The following is a 14,820-nucleotide window of genomic DNA, read 5'->3' as shown; positions in this document are numbered from 1 at the left end:
TGGGCATAGGTTGTGAACGCCGACAACACGCTCAGCATTCGTTGATATAAGTTATCTATATGTTCTCGAAACGTTCTGTGTATGTTACTAATACATTATGCATACGTCCAAGTCATTATGAATACGTCCAAAACTGGGAAAAAAAACATCAATAGTTTAGTGTACGCCAGCGTTTTACATAAATTTTGATACCTTGCCATACACTGGCTAAAACGTCAAGGTGTGACAAGCCCTACCTGACATTAAGCCAGCAATCAAGTCCAGTCTAAATTCCTATTAACCATAGACCATGCTGATCGGGAGGACTTCCATCAAACACCAATTCCTTTGTCCTGTCTGATCAGCTTCACTTCACTGAATGTTCATAGATCACTCTCAACTTCAGGGTATTCCATATGAACTACAAGTATTTATTGACACATTCCTTAAATACAGACAATTGCAAAACTAAGTACCTTGACCTCCCTTTTTCTGCCTCAACCGACATGCTTTCGATGAACCTCACCTATTAATTTTTTCAAATGTACACTTTAGCGTTTGCTTCAAACCATCAAATAAATCTGTCAGTTATGAAATCTTCACAATATCAATAAGCTGGAGAATATATTGCGAAAATGAGAGGTGTGTGTGTCCGTCCGTCCATCACGATTATTCTGAAGGGTTCCTGCTGTCATAGAATAATAAAAGTGATAGCATTGGAAAGTTAATCATCGATTTACTTGTTACAAAATTTGTTTCCGTTCAATAACTTAAAATGCCTGTTTTAAAAGCCCGTCTTCGATTCAGTAGGACTTGGAGTCTTAATGTCGAAATTCCAACAATATGACAACAGGAACCCTTTGGAATGAAGCATGATGGAGACGGAAGGAAGACACACAATTATATACAGTAATACTTCTCAAAGCAATAAAAATATATTATAGTACATGGGAGGAGCACACAAACAACCACCACAGCAACAACGACAGCAGCAAAAACAACTACGTATTGTAAAAAAATCGTTTTTTCACAGGTTTTGCTTAAGTTTACATCGTCGATGAGACTCACAGATAGACATGTAATATGTTTGTGAAGTCCAGGAGTGTCCATTAAATCCATCAGCGAGGTGACAGGTAGGCATGCCTCGTATAGTATTATTATAATAATAATGCTTATCGGAGACTTGGACATGAGTCAGGCTTGTTAGAAATCTACATAATTTTCAAAACAATTTCCAGGGTATTGAAAGTCAATACACCGTGAGGACTTTGGTAATCTATAAAAGTCTATGAGAAAACTTGGTGTGTATTACTCGATGAAACAGAAGACCAAGAAGGAGCCATCCGTCCATCCATTGGGACCGTACTGTGTGCAGAGCGTTGGTGCTGCCTAAGCAGTCTCCTTGGCCATTGTGCACAATCCTGGATGGGTCGCCACTCCGACACAGGACACCAGCAAGCTGGCACTCATTTTGCCGACCTCAGAAGGATGACAGGCTGAGTCAACCCCACCTGGTATTAAGTCAACAGCCAAGCAGGATTTGAACTCAGGACTCTGGGATCCCAAGCCCACCACTCGAGCCATTGTCAACACCTGGCATAAGAAGGAACCCAAAGAAGTAAAAAGGAAAGATGGAGTTATCAGGAGGAACCTGGATCGGATTAGGGTTTCAGGCACTACTCCACAACCCTCAAACCCATCCGGACATAGCCAAGTGATCCTTACAGAAACAATTTCTGCAAGAATTCACTTCTGAGAGAGAGAGAGAGAGAGAGAGAGAGAGAGAGAGAGAGAGAGAGAGAGAGAGAGAGAGAGAGAGAGAGAGAGAGAGAGAGAGAGAGAGAGAGAGAGAGAGAGAGAGAGAGAGAGAGAGAGAATGAAAGAGAGGAATAAAGAGGAAAACAGATGAAAGAGAAGAAAAAGCAAGATTTAGAATGAATAAAGAGAATTGTGAAAAAAGTAGAAAGAAGTGTGAAAGGAGCAAAGAGCAAAGATGTCAGGAAAAACCCAGACAGTTACAGTTACTCCCCAGGCTCAAACACAGCAACAGGTACAAGCTACCAGAGGTCTACTCGATGATGAACTCAATAGGATGTGCAGTAGCTTGCTTGAGTAAACCTAATAGCAGAAAAACAAAGTTGTCACAAAATGTCCTGGTACTCACCTTATAAATCATTTAAATCAATTTTGTAGGTCATTGGGAAGTTACATCTTTTCTTTTCACCTTGGTGGCTCATCAAGTGATTAAAAACAATAAAAAAAAGAATTAGTTAAATGAGGAACACAAACAAACGACTTGATCACCTGTTAAAGGATTACAACATTATTCATGGAGACACAACCCCTCTTGTGACCCCAAAATGCATAGTGTTTAAAATGGATGTTTTTTTGGAACGCTAATCTGAAATATGATTCACGTTGGCGAGTGCATATTAGAGCATGATGGGTAGTCCAGTATCAGTTGGTCATATCCATCCACAAAAGCATTTCGCCTGAGTTCTTTTGCATTACATAAATCATTACACAGTTGTACGAAATTGGAAAGAGGGAGGGCAAAAAGAGGAAACCTTTTTGACAAGGTATTAAATTTTATTTTCAACGATTTTAACAACTCACTGCATAGTAAACAAAAAAGTCTCCAAAATATGCACACAAAAATAATTAAATTCACACCATTAAGTACCACTAAGAGGAATTAAGTACCCAAGTACAATAATTAAGTATCAATAATTATTTACTTGAGTTACTGAGCCATAAACAATAACAGCATTGCTTTTTGCCATATAATTAGCTGACCTGACGTCATATTTCTATTAATAAATTTGCATTTTTCTGGGAGGTCAGCGGTTCAATCCTGACTTTGGCTGAGTCACACCAAAGACTTTAGCAATAGTACATGTTGCTCCCTTACCTGCTGCTAAGCATTTAGAGGACAGAGCGTGGGTGTTCCAATTTGGGATTAAATGTTTTTTTCATTAGGCAAACAAAGCCAAATAACATTCCACAAACAACATTATCATGAAGAAACTTTGCTTCTCCAAGGAAGCTTTTTGATATCTCCATCACTGTAGGCTTTTTGACAAGGATTTTTCAATTTGGATTTTCATTGACATATTTTTACATTAGAGGAGTGGGAGCAAACACATGGGGAGGAAGAGGGTGCCAACCAATTCCTAACACAATACTGCCTTCGTTTATGCTGAGCAATTCTGCAGAGATGACGCCATGTCAAACATTTGGCTCCACAACTGTCCGACCATGGATTCACATTTAACTCATCATCGGCGCCGGTTGGTCTCGTAATTTGACTGAGCCGTACTTAGAGACCCAGTGAGCCTCTTTCGCATCAGTGGTTGGTTCATCCGTGTTTCTGCTCAGGCCTGCCAAGTGAGCATTTAGCTCAAGCGATGATTAATGGGAACAAAGATGTTCAAATATAAAACTTTATTTTAAGTTCCACAAGGTGCCTGTGATAGTGCCCACAGGAAAGTAGCTTGTGTGCTATGCAAATCACAGCTAGAAAGCAAACTCACCAAAGTGCACTAAAGTGAGATTACAAACTTTGGAATTAGAACTTTTATGGCAGGTAGTGTGGACTGTTCACTCTGGAAGGCTCTCCTGCTGTTTTTCTTGTTTTTAACAAAACAAGTTCAAAGTGACCATCTAAGCTTCCCTGATTGAGTTTTTAATGGCACATAAAGATATGTATGTATGTATATGTAATATATATATATATATATATATATATATATATATATATATATATATATATATATATATATATATATATATATGCCTGGTGTTGGCTTAATGGTTAGGGTGGTGGGCTTGGGATCCTAGGATCCTGAGTTCAAATCCCACTCGGCTGTTGAATTAATACCAGGTGGGGTTGACTGCTTGTCATCCTGAGGTTGGTAAAATGAGTGCAAGCTTGCTGGTATCCTGTGTTGGAGTGGCGACCCATCCACAATTGTGCCCAATAGCCAAGGAGACTACTTAGGCAGCACCAACGCTCTGCACATAGTATGGTCCCAATGGATGGATGGATGGATAAAGATATATAAATTATTGAGAATTAAAAAAATCCGTGCATTGACAGTGAAGATCAGAGTGTTTAATGTTCCATACCATCATTAAACATAGTCTTGGAATCACAGCTTTGGAAGACATCGCAACATGTACAAGAAAGACTGAATGATCACACTGCAATTTAATAATGTGACAAAAAACAAAACAAGTAGAGGAACGTTCAATGTACATCGTCCCCATGCCAAATAAATAACAAATCCTCCAGCGTTCAACATCGCAGGGGTGCCTTCAGCGCCCGGTCATGCCGCCTTGCAGCGCATGGAGACGGAATTGGGAGGGAGCGGTGTACAATAATTGATTGATTAATTGATTAACTGCATAACTAAAATAAATAAATAATAACCATAATATATTTCATTTCTTAATCAATTGGCTAATAGCACACCAAAACCACCACTGTTTCATCTGAATCTGTAACTTTTTGAAAAGTAAGTAATGAATCGATTAATCAATGAATTAAAAATACCCTTTATATCCAAATCATTTGTTCACTGTCATGTCCAAATATTATCTCCTCAACTCAAGGTGCCTGAGATATTCCCTCGATGAGAAAGAAAATAAATAAGGAATTAATAAATCGATAATAATAAATTAATCAATTGATTAATCCAAAAATAAAATAATAATGTTTTTGCCAAAACACATCTTCACTTTTGTCCCCAAATTTCAGCTTCCTAGCTCAAAGGATGGCTGAGATATCGCCCGACCAAACAAGAAAGAAAACAAGAAAACAACGAAGAAAACAAACAACTGAGTAACAACTGACTACTTCCTTCCTTCAGCACTGGAGATGACTTCATGTATTTCCTGGATCTGGAATTGGGAAGGAGCTGTTTACAACAAGCAAACGTAATAAAAAACAACTGAGTACTCCCTTCGGCACCCAGTGATGTCATCATGCATCGCTTGGATCCGGAATTAGGAAGAAGTGGTGTACAATTATCTTCTTCTTCTTCTTTTGGCTGCTCCCGTTAGGGGTCGCCACAGCGGATCATCCGTTATGATCCGCATACTGATTTGGCATAGGTTTTACGCCGGATGCCTTTCCTGACGCAACCCTGGTCGCCTCTTACAACACAGGGATAAGGATTGGGTTTCAACATAATTCCGGGCTGCCCTACACCCTCTCATAGCACGGCCAAGCACAGAGCAGAGCTCCCATCCTCAAGCGATCCTCCAACCCAAGCCTCCGAGTAGCCGGATTACAGGTGCACGCCACTACGCCTGGTTGGAAGTGGTGTACAATTGAATTGCAGAATTTTTTATGTACACTGAAATTAAGAAATAGGTGTACAGTTACTTTATTAAGTTAATATAATGAACCAAAGCAATGTGTTGGCTAAGTTAATGTCACATGGATGTTATTGTCAGAAGTCGTGTGTGTGTATGTGTGTGTGTGTGTGTGTGTGTGTGTGTGTGTGTGTGTGTGTGTGTGTGTGTGTGTGTGTGTGTGTGTGTGTGTGTGTGTGTATAATATGTATAATCACATATCAATAAGAGTAGAATCAGTGTGTGTGTGTATATATACATATTGTGACGGTTTTGGAAATGTACTCTGGGGGACCCAAGAATGAGTTATTTCATTAGTCGACGTGTAGGTAGACCTTTGCCCCTTGTCTAAGGGTTTTGGGGGGCATGCATTGAGGTTAGTTTCTGGAACCCTGGTGTGATGTTTTTCTACCCTCCCCCGCTGCCAATTTCAATCCTTCATTCATTATCCCATCAGTCTGTTGCAAACCTTCTTCTACTTTCAGTCCTTCATTCAATACCCCCATCAGTCCATACCCCTTTTCCCCTCTGCTATATTTGATCCACCATTGGTCTGTTCCAACAATTCCCCCTCTGCCTTTCTCAATAAACCAATAATTGCCTTCACCAAACCTCAATTCAATAACCACTCTTTCATCCCATCGGTCTTTCTTTCAACCCCACAGGTTTATTTTAGTCCTTCGGTGCGTCTGTCTATGTTCCTCAATGTAATTTATATCCACTCATTCTCTTATTATTTACCACCAATCACCCATCGCTCACCGTAAACAATGAATCCTCCGGACCGGCTCCAAAATACTTTTCCGCATTCTTCCTCCCATGTGCTTCTTTATTGTTCCATCTTACATTTCACACATTCGTGGCACAAAGGAAAATGCTTGTTGCATTCGTACTTCTTCGTAATTCGTAATTTGTAGGGCGGCTTCTGCATCTTTCGCACACGAGGGTATGGGCGTCGATTGGTGGGGAACGGGGGGACATGTCCCCCCCCACTCTTTATCAAGGGGGGGCAACAAATCGATTGTCCCCCCACTTTTTTCATTGAACGTAAGTTACGTAACACTGGAGCCTCTCTGGATCTTTACTTTTTGCCAAAAACAACAAAAGAAAAAGAACCGTTAGTTTTATTGGTCTATTATAGTTCTATTAAAGATGATAGGTTAACAATTCAACATTGAGAATCAGTGCTTCCCAAGCCATGGTCTCCCACCGACCAAGCGTCCATAGCGACGTCGCTTTTTGATCCTTCGATGTCGGCTCTTCCTATCATTGCGAAGCAGAATTCGCCAAGCGTTGGATTGTTCACCCACTAACAGGGAACGTGACCTGGACATTTTGAGGTATGTTGGGATGTTTTCAGACTTTGTATCGTCGTTTTATGAGTGCTTAAAGAAATCGCGGCTTCATGGCCCGGAGCGCCACGCCTTGGGAGTGTTAGGCCGCAACGGCTCGGGGCCCCTTTAGCGACCAAAATAGTTTCTTTCACCTTTCTAACTTATATCGCCGGATGCCTGATATTATTACCTGCACGATGATGTGTGTGTTTAATCTTTGTGACTTTGCACCGTCGAGTTATAAGCCAATAAAATATTTCGCGGCCTGGTATATGCCGATTGAGATGGTGAAGCTTGTGCATGGTGACGCGGTTTCACTCTCCCGGCTCGCACGAACGAACGAACGGAAAGATATTTTGTAATTCTGTTTTCATATTTCGCAGTCGATAACAGTGGCCTAAATTCCAACGTTGAAAACCGGGTGAAAATCGAAGGTAAGTGGGTATTTTGGCGACTAAATTAGCTTTGAATATTTGGGAAACATAAAATAAAATGTTCCATTCAATTCACTCGCTTTTGCGGCGGTTAATGTAAATAATTTTTTCATCGGTACTTCGACTTAGGGGAGGTATAGACCTACAAAACGAGATGTATCATTCGGTCTTTGGACTTATGAGGATTAAACTATAGCTTTTAAAAGGTAGCTGTTGAAAAATATGCAAAATTCACCTCAGCGGTTCGGACAAACGAACGGAAAATTATTTTTGAATTCTGTTCTCGGATTATACAGTATCTATAATGTCGTAATGAGATTACCTCGAAAATCCGATTTTAAAAGGCTTAGGCTTAGTCGCTGAACCGCGGCTTGCAATTTTTTACGAGGAAAAAGAACGTTCTGGAAGGAATTTCTCTTCCGCCATCATCCGAATAATTTTCCGTTTGCACGAGGACAAAGACGAAGGATAGACCGACAGAATAAGGTGTCTCATTAAACTGTGTGATTTAGAATGATTAAATTAGAGATTTTAAATGCAGCGTTGAAAATAAAATAAAGAGGATTGTCAGCTTCTTCTTCTTCTTCACCATGTCGACCCCGCAACGGTTCTGGGCCCCTTTAGCCACCAAAATGGTTTATTTCACCTTTCTAACTTATATCTCACTATACTTAAACAAAACGTACGGGCACGCACTATACTTAAACAAAGGTCGATAGATGGTCAGATTAATTTAAGGGATTTTTGTGATCAGAGGGCAGCATGTCAACGAGCGTATAAAATCAAGAATTTGCAAGGGTAGACTTGCTGTGTCCACGCCATCACGAAGTGGACTTCGTGGTCCGGACATGCGATGTCCCCCCCCACCCCCCCACTTTTCAAAAGCAATCGACGCCCATGCACGAGGGGCGGGGTGAGGGCCTTGATGAAGGCTCTCTCAGAGACAGCAGGATTTTCTTCAAGCTGGATCTTGGACACGCCCACATCGGATGCACACCAATGAGAGAGAGGCTCGCATGAGAGGGACGGAGAAAGCCATGTCCTGTGAGGAGGTAAAAGCCCAGATAGTGTACGGGACGGAGTCGGCTCAGAGCTTGTCCGGAGTGGAGCAGAAAGGAGCGCAGAGTGCGAAGGAGAGAAGGAAAGAGCCCATAGTGTGGAGGAGATGAGAATAGAAAGGCCAGAAAGTGCCTTGGTTCGTGTTGAGCTGCTTGTCCATGGTACACAGCAGAAATGGAGTGGCATGCCATTCGCAAATCTGGGACGCCGAAGAGGACTTGCCTATTGGGTCTGGATGCCTCATTGCTATTCCACCACCACTCTTCCCCATCCTTCCTCTCCTACCACCCCCACGGTATATTTGGAGCGGTACAGCCGCATTGGGTTGTGTGAGGTGAGCGAAGGAGTCGCCCCACGCTCCGTTCTTTTCTTTCTTCTCAGTTCTTCTCAACTTCTTCTTCCCGGATTGAATGACGGTCATGTGTTTTGTCTAATTTAGTCCGTGTATGGAGAACATGTGTTCGGGTTAATTCTGATATTCGTGCCTTTTGCCTGTAAATACTCACTCTAATGATTGCTTGCTTGGTGATTAAAAGCTGCAAATAATGTGCTTTTCACCATTGTGTGTGTGTGTGTGTGTGTGTGTGTGTGTGTGTGTGTGTGTGTGTGTGTGTGTGTGTGTGTGTGTGTGTGTGTGTGTGTGTGTAAATAAACAGTTGTCAGTTGTTCTTTCAAATCTGTCTCGGTCATCCTTTCCTCCATCGGTCCAGCAAAATCTGCATGCATTGTTAGCCGGGAATGATATCTCAATACAATTGTGATTTTGAGTTTACACCCGAGCGACCATGCTTTTATCCACCCGAAGGTAGGTGGGAGGTTTCATAAATGTCTCAATACAATTATGATTTTAATTTTTGATCTGAACGAAGTGTTTTGTGTCCGCCATTTCTCGCCGGCAGATTCGTCTGTATTGGATGTCACCTGAGAACGGCATCTACATTCATTTGCCTCGTGAGTGTTTGTATTTTGCGAAATCAATGGTAAACACAGTATTAATTTGTGATGTGTATCTTGGAATGACCTCTGTGTTCAAATTCTTTGAAGAAAGAATGCTCCAGCCAGCTTACCAGCATGGAGAGGATTTAATAACTTTTTACTTTATTTTAAAACACTCCAAGTGTGACGGTAAAAAACCATGCTTTCTCCACACGCAACAACCATTCTGTCAGATAGGGAAGAGCTGAATCTCCCAGCGGAGATGAATTCAAAACACAGGCGGAGCAAAAATAAGCATGAGGCAAGAAATAGGAAGAGCATAAATGAACATTTTACATTCAAACTTGGAATTATGCTATTTGGAATGAAAATCCAGAGAGAATGAGTTGAAACAAAATGAAGAAGTTATGTGAGGGTTTACATCAGTGACATTCGCGGATTCGGGATTTGCAGTTTCGCCATTGTGACATCATATAAATATTATCCACCTTACTTCTGTTGGGGTCAGCTGCAGTAAGTTTTTTGCCCAAGTCCTTCACGTACAGGCTGTCCAGGCCCCTCCAGTGCACAGCACAGGTACCTCACTGGTGTGTGTGTGTGTGTGTGTGTGTGTGTGTGTGTGTGTGTGTGTGTGTGTGTGTGTGTGTGTGTGTGTGTGTGTGTGTGTGTGTGTGTGTGTGTGTGTGTGTGTGTGTGTGTGTGTGTGTGTATATATATATATATATATATATATATATATATATATATATATATACACATACATATATATTGTTACATACTAACAGCTGTGGAAATTGACAGAACACCATAAAGGTCCCTAGATCAGTGAGGCCGATAAGCCCGTGTCCAGATAGATTTCCCCACCGTTGTTTAAAGGGAACTATTCATGTTAACCGGGCTGTGATCTTTGAGTTAGCCGTTATTCTTTACTATCGTTATTTTGGACAAACCACGTCCACCACCAGCATCTTTCTCAACAACCTCTTTACAACAACCACCACCACCACCACCACCACCACCAACATCGCTCTCAACAACCGCTTCAGACCAACCGCCTTCCACTACCACAACCACACCTGCCTCTCACCAAACCACGCCATCCTCACCACTTCGCCAGCAACCGTCAACATCTCCACACCACAAACATCGCCTCACCTTCGTCTCCGAAACGACGCCATCTTTGCGCCAGCCACGGCGAGTCCGCATCGAGCGGTGACGCTGCAGGCCGACGCGGGATGTTTGCTCGTTGGATCAAGCTTGGTGATCTCGCGCACGTCCGCTTTCTGCGCAGAGGTCAGACGTCGAGGATCGGAGGCCAAACCGCGTCTCACCAGCCCTATAAAAGGACGAGCAGAGCGCCAAGCTCACGTTCGAGTTGGGTTGAGTCGAGTTGATCGGTCGGTCTGAGTCAGTCTGGAGAGGTCGGGGAGTCGGGAGGAAGCCAGAAGGCAAGGAGCTGCGTGGAAGTCTGAGCTCGTGGCGGAGTCGGGAGCTTGGAGCTTGCAGTTGGTGGAGAGTCCGGGCGTCGCGAAGGAGACGCGAGCTGGAGGCACGGCCTTGCCTGCTGTGTTGCGCGGAACTGCGCGTTCGTGTGGAGAGAGCCGGAGAGAGCTCGCCAGCCAGCGACAGGCGGTCCGAGGTGATCGGGCTTCGGCGCGGTTCGAGCATCACTGAGGGACGGACGGGTTCTCACAGAGCATCAACTCGAAGAGAGCAAAGACCCGTTCATTCCTCTCAAACGAGTTGCCGACTGAGACCGAATCACCCGGCTGCTTGGCAAGGCCCGAGCTCGACCGCGGATCCGCTAGCTGCCGTGGGGAAGGAGCATCGCGGGTCGCCCAAGCACGTTCATGTGGAGAGAGCTCGCCTGCCACACGGAAGGCCCGAGCTCGACCGCGGCAACGCGAGCTGCTGTGGGGACGGGACGTCGCGGGTCGCCCAAGCCAGACACCACGAGGGTGCAGGTAACTTGCAACGGTCTCGTGGGACTCATTCGGTCTGCCAAGTCTCGCGCCATAAAGACCCAAGAGGTCCAGTCTGACCCCATTGCCTTTGATGGGGTCTTTTTCCTGCTTTTCTTTTGAATGAATGTCGTGGCGCCGAGTCCCGTAAGTAAAACTGTGTAAGTGACTGTACATTAATAATTACTTATAGACGGTTGTAGCGCTTTGTCTTGCCCACGTGCCGTGCTGCATTCATTGCTTGTTCTGTATACGTGCATGTTGGTGTTTTTGAATGACTGCATGATTGTTCCTGCATACATAGAGTAAAAAATGTAAACCCGTTCGTTGCGTCCATGCCCCCATTGAAATGCCATCTTGTATTGTGGAATATAGTTGGCTTTTAAATTGCCGGTAAAGTGATCGGGTCCAACGGGACTGCGCGATATTACCCCGCTCGGTAATCCCAAAAGGAAGCGAGCTGCTTAAGCGGCTCATTTCCAATCGGTCCCGTTGAGGTACAACCTCTCGGTAACCTACCCGCGCAAATAATTAGGTAAATCGAAAATTTGGCGATCGGGCCTGCAGCGTGCGGATAGGGTACGGACAAGGTTGTGGTGGGATTGAAAACCCATCCGTGACTGGTTTCTGACGCCATTGCAGAAAGTCACCACTGGATTGTCCGTTCGGTGGGCGAACCGGCTGCTATTGGTGAAACGCGGTCGTTCGCACGCCGGGCGGGGGCAAATACGACAAATATATATATATATATATATATATATATATATATATATATATATATATATATATATATATATATATATATATCATGTGATGTGCAGCCATTTGAAGTAAGGGAGGGATGGAGGGGGAACATGCACCAGAAACAGACTTAACTCAATGCCACCAGGATTTGGAGGAGAGAGACAGGTTTGAGAGTTCAGACTTAGATGATTATGTTTTCTGGCTCTCCTGAGGGTAGATACACACTTGTTCCGAGCTTTGTGGAAGGAACTGAGATTGCCTTCAGTTGGACTTGCCTTCCATGAGGCGAAGACAAGTTGTCTCAGGACAACTGCCTTGCCACAAGCTCCTGTGTACCATGGGAGGGAGGAAGGGTAGGCCAACTGAAGATGAGAGGGGATAAATCTGTGCATGAGAGAGAGCAAGTTTCTTTGAAAGAATTCTCAGGACGAGTTGATGTTGGAGGTAGTAGAGATTGGAGACCAGTCAAGAAGTTTGATGGCTGCTTGGAGACCCTGCCAGTCAGCCTGAGTGAAATGCCAGACTCGACAGCGCTGAGGTGGTTCTCCAATAACAGCCAGAGAGACGTCCACTTTGACAAGCATGTGGTCAGAAGAACCGATTGGAGCGAAGGAAGAACAGCAGATATTTTCAGGGAAATTTGTCAAAATCAGATCCAGAAGAGATGGAGTACCATTGGTTGAGATCCAGGTATGGAAGTTGACCGATTGAGTCAGTCCCAATGAGTCACCGAAGTCTTTTGCTGAAATGCCATGACAGGTGAGAGGTATCCACACCCAGCCAACTGGCACGATGACAATTGAAGTCACCACATATGAGGAAGACAGAGTTGGGATGAGAGTATAGAAGTTGGTCCATGTTTTTGAAGAGCGAGATGTAAATGGAGTCATTACTGTTTGGTGGACAGTACAACACATATAAACATGAGGTGGGAGCGGAGGGTAAGCCAGAGCCAAAGGTATTCCTGGAGGTATGGGGGAGAGAGGCAAGTGCATGGAGAGTGAGGAATAGAGTCTTTGATTAAAAGAGCAATTCCGCCGCCAGGACGAGGCTCAGGTCTATCATGCCAGAGGAGGGAGTAACCAGCGAGAGATACTCAGGAGTCAGAGACGTCTTGAAGGAGGAAAGTTTCTGTTAAGCAGATTATGTCTGGTTTGTCAGTGGCAACCAGTATGGAAATATCTGTCAGGTTTGAGCGAAGGCCTGGATGTTTAAGGTCCACACTGTTAAGGAAGAGGGAGGGGTGGAGGTTTTGGATGCAGGGGAGGGGGATGGTAGGATGAGGGAAGAGGGGGGATTAAGGAGAGTTGTTGAAAGAGTGTGGGGGATTGCAGAAGAGCTCGGGGAGAGGGCCGGATGAGGACAACAAAAGGTTTGGTGGTGATGGGTTGAGGTAGAGGGGGGTAGAGGGCAGTTGAAGATTGGAGGAGGTGGAGTGATGAGAGAGGGTGGGGGAGGGGGCAGCTTTGTGGATGTGAGGGGCGTGCAACTTGGTGAAGATTGGAGGGAGAAGGGTGAGAGGGGAGAGTTGAGGGAGAAGGATGATGGGGGAGTTTTTGAGAAAGGGGAGAGGGAAGCTTGGAGGGGAAAGAGTGTGAAGGTTGCTATGAGAGCAGGCATGGCCAAGGTGCAGGAAGGCAATGGGAGAGGTGGGAAGAGGGGAAGGATGAGACTTGGTAGAGGTCCAGTGAAGAAGGGAGCAGGCAGTGGGAGGTGCAAGATTTGAGGGGTTGGGAAGATGGGGAGGTGTGTTGAGAGGAAGAAAGGAGCATGTTTCTGGTGATGAGGGAGGAGAGGAGGTTTTGGGTGCAGGGGAGGGGACTGTCCTGATTGAGAGAGTGAGATATCTGTGAGGTTAGAATGGACCCCACAGATGTTAGAACACCACACACTTTGGGACAACAGAGGAGGAGCTGATACTGAAGCAGAAGACAGTGAAGAGGTGCCAAGAGCAGAGGTAGGATGAGGGGGAAGATGGGAGGGGTAAGGAGAGGGGATAACAGGTGAGAAGTTAGGAGGAGGTAGATTTATCTTGGTGGGGTGAATTAGCACTGAAATTTGTAAAAAAAAAAAAAAAAAGGGACGATTGATGGACCATGAACGTGAATTGCAAACTGGGACTTAAAAATATTTAAAGTCAGAGATGCGAGTGAAGATATTACGTAAAGGATGCAATGTAGGATAATGAAGAGAATGGAGAAAAGAAATGTTGTTAGAATTGGACTTCTTAGACATGGGATGAAGGAAAGGTCGAATTGAAAACAGTCTTTTGAAGATGAAAAAGAGTAGTGAATTACGATACAATACTGAGAACCACACGTGTGAAAGGGGAAGTTGGAGCATTTAAGGAGATGGTTTTTTTAATTTTTAAAAATATTTTTTAATGAACATTACATAATTAGGAAAAGGAAAGGTTGAAGAAAAACTGTGTAGGTGTTTGGTGAATTTAGATCGGTAAACACAGAAGGAAGCTGGTAGTTCAACGAAAGTTACAGGAAGAAGAATAGTGGGTAGAGAAACACGTGGTCACGGGAGGTGTAATGTGAGAGGTTATAATAAATCTGTCTCTTCTTTTTTTATTTTAAAGATTTGGTAAGATTAGGTAAAGGAAAGGTTGAAGAAAAAAAAATTGTGAATGTGGGTCGGCAAAAGTAGAAGTTGGTAGATCGGCAGCAGGAGGAAGAACAGTCGGTCAAGGCAACGTGGTTGCCTTGGGTATAATGTGAGGGAAAAGGTATTTTTTCTTGTATTTTTTATATTTTAAGACATGAAACAGAGGGTATAGTTGAGAGGGATTGAAGGAAGGTGGAGGGAAAATTTGAGAAAATATAAACATGGTAAAAATGAGAAAATACTATAAATATGATTGTGCACACAAATGGGAAGAAGGGCAGGCCTCAAGGAAACCTGATGTGAAAAGTCGATGAAAACTCAACAATTAGCAGAAGTTTTAACACAAGACCGAACTAGAAACACAGTGAACACAGAGATAACAAAATGACAGAAAGTCGCGAC

General features: G+C 43.7%; 1 long non-coding RNA gene across 2 annotated transcripts in view; it reads left to right on the top strand.

The window, feature by feature from the left end:
- The first annotated feature begins 6,521 nt into the window (after positions 1 to 6,521).
- LOC147024856 (uncharacterized) overlaps positions 6,522 to 14,820 on the top strand; it is a 19,456-nt gene continuing 11,157 nt past the window's right edge. Inside the window, exons 1-2 of one of the 2 annotated variants that reach the window (XR_015059230.1) lie at positions 6,522 to 6,677; positions 9,064 to 9,115. This is a non-coding gene — a long non-coding RNA (uncharacterized LOC147024856). Of the gene's footprint in view, positions 6,678 to 6,963; positions 7,106 to 9,063; positions 9,116 to 14,820 lie in introns of those variants that run through there. The other variant, XR_015059231.1, reaches the window with a different exon arrangement.

This window comes from Eptatretus burgeri, chromosome 6 (assembly GCF_056783735.1).
Source record: "Eptatretus burgeri isolate ZD-2024b chromosome 6, Ebu_testis_v1, whole genome shotgun sequence".
Lineage (NCBI taxonomy): Eukaryota > Metazoa > Chordata > Myxini > Myxiniformes > Myxinidae > Eptatretus > Eptatretus burgeri.
The sequence above is the reverse complement of the archived record's forward strand: the minus strand, read 5'-3'. Positions and strand labels throughout refer to the sequence as shown.